This window comes from Alosa sapidissima, chromosome 10 (assembly GCF_018492685.1).
Source record: "Alosa sapidissima isolate fAloSap1 chromosome 10, fAloSap1.pri, whole genome shotgun sequence".
NCBI classification, from domain to species: Eukaryota; Metazoa; Chordata; class Actinopteri; order Clupeiformes; family Clupeidae; genus Alosa; species Alosa sapidissima.
The window spans coordinates 20,867,291-20,875,630 of NC_055966.1; the positions used below are offsets into that span (position 1 = coordinate 20,867,291).

Sequence of the window (8,340 nt, forward strand, 5' to 3'; positions counted from 1 at the left end):
CTGAGGGTGTGTGTGTGTGTGTGTTTGAATGGGTGGACACTGTGTGGGTGTGTTGTACACTACCCCCGGATGGGTAAAATGCAGAGCACAAATTCCTCGTATATGCAAGTATACTTGGCCAATAAACCTGATTTACGATTTACAATCACCTCCAATGTAGACAGTTCGGCTCTCCGGTTTGATCGAAGTCTACGCTGACTTCTGTCAGCCCGCTTCAGTTTGATTGGTAGTCTACGTTGGCCACCGTGAACGTAGACAGTTTGGCTCTCTGATTGGTCCAGAGTCTACAGTGAAGGCTGGCGGATGGATAGTGGCCATCTCGTTGCTGGTCAGCGTGACGCGGGCAGCATCTACGTGTTCTGCCAAGTCCTCGTCTCTTTGGTAAATTACGTCTGCCTTGGGCCGGGGTCATCCTCGCCACGCTGATACACCTCCTCCTCCGGTGTCAGGCCGTCATTGACAAGACCGTTGAGGGAGAAAGCCTCGGACTCCCCTGTGCTCTGACGAAATAGGTATTCCAGCCTGAGCAGCTCGTCGGATTGGCCGGGGCCGGAAGTTTTTTTCAACGGCCTCCCCGAAAAGCAGCTGGCAGCGAGTGTTGAGGCGGTCCATGAGCGGCGCCGAGTAGACTCTGGACCTCTGCCCCCGAACACAGCCGCTGAGCTCCTGTCGACACGATGCCGCTGATCAAGTAGACCTGGCAGGGCTGCGCCGCATAGTGGGGACCTGCAGGCACATCACAACAACAGGTATGGTATGAGAGGGAGAGTTGATACAAGGAGTTGTGTGTGTTGTTTTTGAATGTGTGTTGTGTTTTGTTTTTGAGTGCAAGTATTTGTTGTGTTTTCTAGCCACCTGGAATCATGTGGGGAAGCGACTGTGGTCAAAATCTCCAGACACACTCAGGTGTGAGAAATCACTGCAGGTTTATTCACGATACTGGGAGCAAAGTCACTGGCAACAGCACGTTCCAGTAACACTACTCAAAGTTCTCTAGGGCGAGGGCCCCATCTTATACACGTTAGTTACATTAGTAATACAAATCACATGAGTACAATGTTTTTTTCCATAACTCCCCATACATGCAGAAATACAACAATACATGTACACGTCTTGGACCCATACGCCATCTGCAAGTCATGTGGTTACTCCAAGTAAGTCAGATAATTGGTCAATACAATACATATGCATCCTTCAGCATTTTCTTGCCATAGTCCATTTCCTGTGAGGATATTCCTAATATTACTGCCTCAAGCAGAATACCCTTAACTCGGGGTCGCATGACCTTTATTAGAAAGTCGTGACATGGAGAGAGCAAATGACAGACAAAGCAAAATTGATGCATAGTATCGAATGTATAGAAAAGCATACACATAATATATGAAAAATTATTATTAATCACCTCTATGCAGGGTTCCTACGCAGTATGGAAAACCTGGAAAAGTATGGAATTTGATTTTAGTAATTTCCAGGTCTGGATAAGTATGGAAAAAAGAAACCAGGGTATGGAGAAATATTTGTGTTTCCAGACTATTGCATCTACAGGACTAATCACTTCACTCAGGTCATAATAAACCATTCCTACTGTTGTGTAGCTTAAGACGTCAGTCCACATCATCAAGATACAATTGAATGGGGATCCTCAGAAAAAAATCTTTCCCACAAGGGGACCCTGGTACCAAAACCAAATTGAAAATCCCAGTTCTATGCACGTGCCCTATACCTAGCTCTGCTATTTTCGGCTAAAACACTGTAGACTTTTTTGATTTTGTAAAAGTTACCAAGACATGGATAATGCATTATCTGATAAACTGTTATTGTAAACAAATAATACTGTTTACGGTGATTTCTGAGGCCATTGCCAGCAGTGCACTAGTCTCCAACATATGCAGTATGCTGTATCAAATGTGAGTGCACCTTCCAACACAGCACTTCCCCATCGAAAAGTATCCAACAATGGGCAAGTGTTTTCTGAGGTCTAACAAGTTAATAATAAACATTATTATACAGATCTTCACAATGCTAGTAGAACACTCCATTGACAATATCTAGAATACGGTCAGAAAAATCTACCGAGAAGTTTTAACATTTGAGTATGGAAAAAGTATGGAATTTTGAAATGGAAAATGCGTAGGAACCCTGTCTATGTAATAAGATTTGTTTAGTAATCCAAAATTTCTCCCACACGAGCGGTGGAACCCCTCCAAGCTGTTGCTCCCACGCAGACACCATTGATGGTGGTGGTGCGAGCCACCTGATACATATTAATGCCTGGTGGGTCCTGAATGCATTCCAGGTGTTGCTGCTGGCTGGCCCACATCTCATTGATGGCAGCTGTAAGCAGCCATCAATGCACATAATTGCCTTTGAGCATGTGTGTGCGTGGGTATGTGTGTTTTGTCGGACTTGAAGAGGCTGACGCCACTCTCATCGAGCCCTGCCGGACCCGTCAGCTCCTCGACCAGGTGAATGAGACGAAACGACTCCGAGGGTGACCCGTCGGACATGGTGCTTCAGCTGTTCTCGCGAGATGTAGCATCAGAACACATCCTCGTCCAACACAGCCTCCATGACGGACGGGTCTCTGGCTCTTGACGGCCTGGATGAGCAATTCCAGGTCCTGTAGTTGTAGGCTAGCACCGCCCTGGTCAGCGCCGACTTGAAGGCAGCGTACTTAGAGTGAGCCTCGGTCCGCAGAGCCACATCGAATCGATGGAGCCAGTAGAAGATGTCCAGCTTCACCACAATCCCATTGTCCACCCAAGGCTGGAAGAGCGTCGTCTTCCCTGTAGGCCATCTTCGGCTCCCGCAACAGCTTGCCCACACTGGCTTTTTCCCTGCACAGCCCTGGCCTCTTTCTTGAGGCCCGTAGTAGGCATTGTGGCCCCTCTGCTGGCACACTAGTGTCCAGGATCTCTAGTACTGGCAGCAGTGGATCCATATCTGATATGACATTGGCAACAGACAATGGTCAATAGCAAAATCATCTTCACATTAAAATCATTATGCTGAACTTTACACTAGTCAACATGGGAAATGAATACTTCTCATATTAACGTTTTGACCAAACAGGCTATAACTTGCCCAGTTGTGCGGACTCAGCTAGCCTGTCTGACTTCCGTTTTTGGACATTTTCTGTGAAAAATGTGCATCTTTCGCTCACGGTCACTCCCAGCTTGAGGGTCAGCTTGAAGGCGCTTGTGCAGACTTTAACCACTGCCACATCTCTTGAAATGTGAAAGACCTGAAGCGGCCTTGTCTGTAAATGGCCTTGTCTACGTACATTTCAAGATGGCAGGAGACTGGAGGGAACAGCTGCACATATTTTAGGAGGTAATCCTTTACCCACTCGTCATTGATGGCTCATCTCTCTGGTTGGCGGCTCTCTGACGTGGCGATCAAGGACACGGACAAGGAAACAGAAACTGTTAGGCCTTTGATAACATGCAAGCACAGAAGCTCTAGTGCACAACAGTAGGTCATCATGACTGTGGTGGAAATATAAGGTGTAAAAAACATCTAAGACTAAGGTATTACTGTTGTTATAAGCCTTATTCTCGTTCCTCAGCTCGCTGTCATCTGTGGTTTGGGACGGTTTATATGCCTTGGCCTCCTTTGTCGTCTTAAGAAGGCAATGTTGCCTATCCTGTGGCATCCTTGTGCATCTCGATTGTCTAAAAATAAATAAATGAATAAATAAAAAACAGTCAACAACAGTAATGTTCTGTAAGCACAATAAAATATGCTGTCCTATAAATCCCTCCATGCCCACCCGGTCAATGAGCGGCGCCGAGTAGACTCGGTGGTGCCGGCCTCCGCCCCCAAACACGGCGTCCAAGCTGCGGTGCGAGTTCCACCTATCCAGCCTCACCACCATCCTGTCGTCCAGCCTCACCACCATCCTGTCGTCCACCCAAGGCTGGAAGAGAGTCTCCACGGCCGTCGGACCCTGTGCCTTGCAGCATTCCCGGTCGATGTAGAGGATCTCGGGGTACGGGTTGATTGGCAAGCCAGAACCGCTCCACGACGCCAGGGCACATGGGCCCCAGCTTCTCCACACACTCTCAGGTGAGCTGGGAGAACTCGTTACCGATGCTGGTGAACCATTTGTCTGAGCCCTTGCCCTCCCCAGACAATTTCTTCACCACCTACAACGAAACAAACTTGTAAGTAAGACAGTCAAGTTCAGTTTTCAGGCATGAAAACTCCTCACCTTTCGGCGAAATTTGCCGTTTTGAATCCAAAATTGGAGACTTTTCGCGCAGATCCGATGTGAAAATATTTGGGGGGAGGCGGGGGGGTATGGGGTTACTGAGTTTACAAATCACGCGCAGACACGAACGCATCTTGTCAGAGCCCCATTAAAAACGGATCTGATCCAGCAACGAATATGTGAATGCAGCCCCTATGCATTTATTAAACAGTGGAAGCTAATTGTTGCTGCAGACGCAACGCGAACAGAACACTTCTGGAATAGGCGCTGGAATAGCCTCCCTGTCTGTGTGGCTGCAGATAGATGCGTCTGAAATGTCAGTGGAATTGAGCCCGGCGAGGAGATGCTTATTAATGTCACAGGTGGGCTAGTTGAAACTTTCAACTTCTGTTAGAAAAAGACGTTGAGATTGATGTAGCATAGGCCACTAGAATACGTGTAGTTTGGCAAATGCTGGCTAACACAGCTGGAAGGATTATTGGTGCTTCACTCCCCTCCCTGAAGGACATTTACACCACCCACCTCACCCGCAAGGCGACCAAAATTGTGAGTGATGCAAGTCACCCCGCTCACAATCTGTTTGATCTACTGCCCTCTGGGAAGAGGTACAGAAGCCTGCGCTCCCGCACTACCAGACTCACCAACAGCTTCATACACCAAGCCGTAAGGATGCTGAACTCTCTCCCTCCTCTCCCCCCTCCACCCTCAGCTACATAACATCCTGGACATTGGACCCAAAATGGCCGCCTGCACTACTCCACTTGCACACTTGCACACTTGTACACTTTACAACTGGTGTTGTTGTCCTGAAAACACAACACTTCTGCTGCTTAGGCCACTTTCTTCTTACTTAGGTCAAACAGAACTACCCAAGCCTTTTATTGGCCTGTATTTGCACTAGTATTTTTATTGACTGTCTATGCACAATTTCAACCACATTTTGCTGCTCTTATTTTTTTCATTATTATATGTGCCCTCTTATTTACTTATTTTTATTTACTTATTTACTTACTTTTTTGTTTACTTGAATGTTATGTTTGTCTGTGGACCAAAATTGGTAAAATATGTCTTGTCTTCACCGTGGGATAGTGAGAAACGTAATTTCGATCTCCTTGTATGTCTGGAACATGTGAAGAAATTGACAATAAAGCTGACTTTGACTTTGAAATGTGAATAACTAAATAGTTGAATTAAATGCTCCTAAACTGGGCTGGTGCGTTTTGTCGAGTTCAGAGACAAAAGCAGTGTTTGACATGGTAATGCTGTCTTAAGAAACGTTCAGTGGCCTGATCAGTAGGCTAGTCTGTGTCTACAGGGTACAGTTTAACATGTAGCCTAATGTGAACACTGTTCACACAACTTTATTGGTTGGTTAAACACACTAGCACAATGCCACAATCTGTAAGTAGCCTAGGCTGTAAAGCCTAGTCTATCCTATTATATAATAATGTTAGTCTGAAATAGCTAGCGTGTGTCTCAAGCAAGTTTATTTATTACCTGGTTTGGACCAATAAATATTCAGACTTATCTTATTCAGATTTAGGCCTATTCTAATAGTCTAGGCTACTATGAAGTGTCCATTAGGCCTATGAAATCTTCAGAAATGTCTGAACTTCAGGCACAGAGAAAGAAAGAAAGAAAACTCATGTAGATTAGGCTACTGAGGAGGAGAGGAGGGCCAGGCTGAAGCATGTTGTCAGACAGCGCGAGCGGGCCCCTTCACACTTTGGCCTAAGCCAAAAAGAAGAAATAAAGGTATTTTGTAAAAATTAGTCATTTTGTACTTTGTTTTCTTTATAAATGTCTGGTTTTAGGCAACTTCATACTCCGTGGAAGCTATGCACTATTGGCAGCAATGTCACTCACTTGCTATGAAATGGCCATTTCCCTCTGGAACCATTTGGCCGAGCCCTTGCCCTTCAAGTCTTCACCACCTAAAACAAAAACAAGCAAACAGAAAACAGTTTAGCTTGGCATAATGTGTCGTGTCCTCTGAACAGTAGCATGCCGTGTGCGTTGGTTAGCTAACCTTTTTTGTCAAGTCCGTTTTCAGGACCGTGCCAAACGTGGAGAGAATTTGGCTCCGGTAATCCTGGATGTTGTTAGCCTCCGCCAGGAAAAATGCAGGAGCCGCTCACAAGGTAGCTCCCTGGGAGGAGGAGGCCCCCTCAAACACTCCGTGACCAAGCGTGGTGGTGGTGATGCTGCCCGGTTGCACCAAGGCCATGAGGAGCGTGGTGTAAAGGTTCCGCAGCACAGCACTTCGGTCAACATGGAGTACCACCAGGACACATCGCAGATGTGCCGCACCTGCAGCGCACACAGAGGAGGACAGAGAGAGAGAGAGAAAATGTAACAATCACAGATCAGCATGGGCCAGACATGTTTGTAGCACTCAAATGTGAAAGGAACAAAGCTTACCCGAATGTTACCCAACATTTTTTTCTTTCCAAAGTACTTGCAATAGCATAAGAATAACATTTAAAATGATCAGTTTTTAGTCAAATCAAATAGCCTATAAATACCAATATAATTAAGAAACTAAAAAGAATATCATAAGTCACAGTTTGTATATGTTTATTGTTATTAAGAAAGAATGAATTCATTCACTGGAACGAAGAGCATCACAGGCAGGCTACACCAGGCACTTGACTGAAGCGTTCCGTTTGTAGAGCGTGTGCTGCAACAATAAGCTTTTCGGTAATCACTTCGGTAATCACTGAATCATTGTTTTGTTTGAGTTTAGTAGAAAGGAAATTAATGAAACAGAATCTCTGTTTTTGATATTCTGTAGGCAGTCGTTCAGTGAAACACAGTGCAAGTACAAGTGTGAAGTCAAACTGGATTTAGAATACAGTTCGGGATTAATGGGAAGAAAGCTGCGTGGAAAAAAGAAAAAACACTTTCAGTCGGGTTAGCAGCTGAAGCAAGCAATCAATCAATCTCCATTGCGTTCACATGAGCGACGCACCTCCAAGACACAGGTGGCTAATTAAATACTAATAGTGAGTGAGTAGTGGAGACGACAGCAAACGCTATAGCAGATGCTAAAGCAAACACGGGAGAACTACCTGCGTGTGTACACGAAGTTCTGTGCAACCAAGGACATCTAAACGCTGGAGAGACGGCCGGTAAGAGATTGAACTAATTGTGATTAGGCTACATGCTTTGCGATTTAAACAGTGTTTGCTCAACTGGCTGTATTGTGTAGCAGGGTGCTAATGGGCCTGTGCATTTTTAAACTACAATTGCCCCTTTTAAATGTTTGCTTCATTAGTTAATGGGGAATTCTACAATGTTGGTGGACTTGAGTATTGCTGCTTGTCTTTTTATATTGATGTTGATTTCTCTGTAAGAGCATTCTTTGCCTATTTAAATGTCTACTATTGGATGTATCTTCTCATCTTTATTTTTTGTTCTCCATTTTTGTCTGTCTTTTTAAAGGTTTTTCACCTGGTAGAAATGACTGATAACCGCTAAAGTGATTGCATATGCCTGCCTCTGAATTCAAAGAAAAAAGGAGGAAAACAAAAGCACCTTTTATTGTCAAGTCATTGAGTGGAATCCAGCATTCTTAAATCTCCATAGATGCCCTTCTGTTTTCAAGTTGAGGACATTTGCACTATAGGCACAACTTGACAACAAGTGATTCAATAGCTCATGTGAAAATGTGTAATGTCCAGTCTTCAGCAGAAGATGTGTTCTTGTTCATCTGATTGAGCTACTGGTCTGACTTTGGGCCTGTATCAGAGCTCTACAAGGCAACTCAAGTGGAAGTTTAAGACAGTTCTACATTTCTGTAAAATTTGAAAGCAAAAAAAAAAAAGTATTATTTATATGAGCTTAAACACAAAAAATCATGACAATTATTTGTCCACATGATCTGCACTGTGTTTGTAGTGTCTTGAGAACAAACAAACAAATGTTGTGCTTGTATGCAGTCCTGTGGGGTATACTATGAATCTCGATTAGTGGGTTAGCGAGGTATGTTGCGCTCAAAGCCAGGGTATGCTGTGACACGAAAGTGGATCTGTTTTAGCGTAGCCATATCACCATGGTATCTTATGCTCGCAACTAAACCTGGTCGGGAGGAGGTTATGTGCTATAGCTCAAATCGTATAATTTAC

General features: G+C 44.7%; 1 long non-coding RNA gene across 1 annotated transcript; it reads right to left on the reverse strand.

The window, feature by feature from the left end:
• Positions 1–2,020: 2,020 nt before the first annotated feature.
• On the reverse strand, positions 2,021–6,524 carry LOC121721418. Its single transcript, XR_006034824.1, has 3 exons — positions 6,243–6,524; positions 3,773–4,148; positions 2,021–3,674 (listed from the first exon to the last, which is right to left on the reverse strand). It is a non-coding gene; the product is annotated as an uncharacterized LOC121721418 (long non-coding RNA).
• Between the last annotated feature and the right edge of the window lie 1,816 nt (positions 6,525–8,340).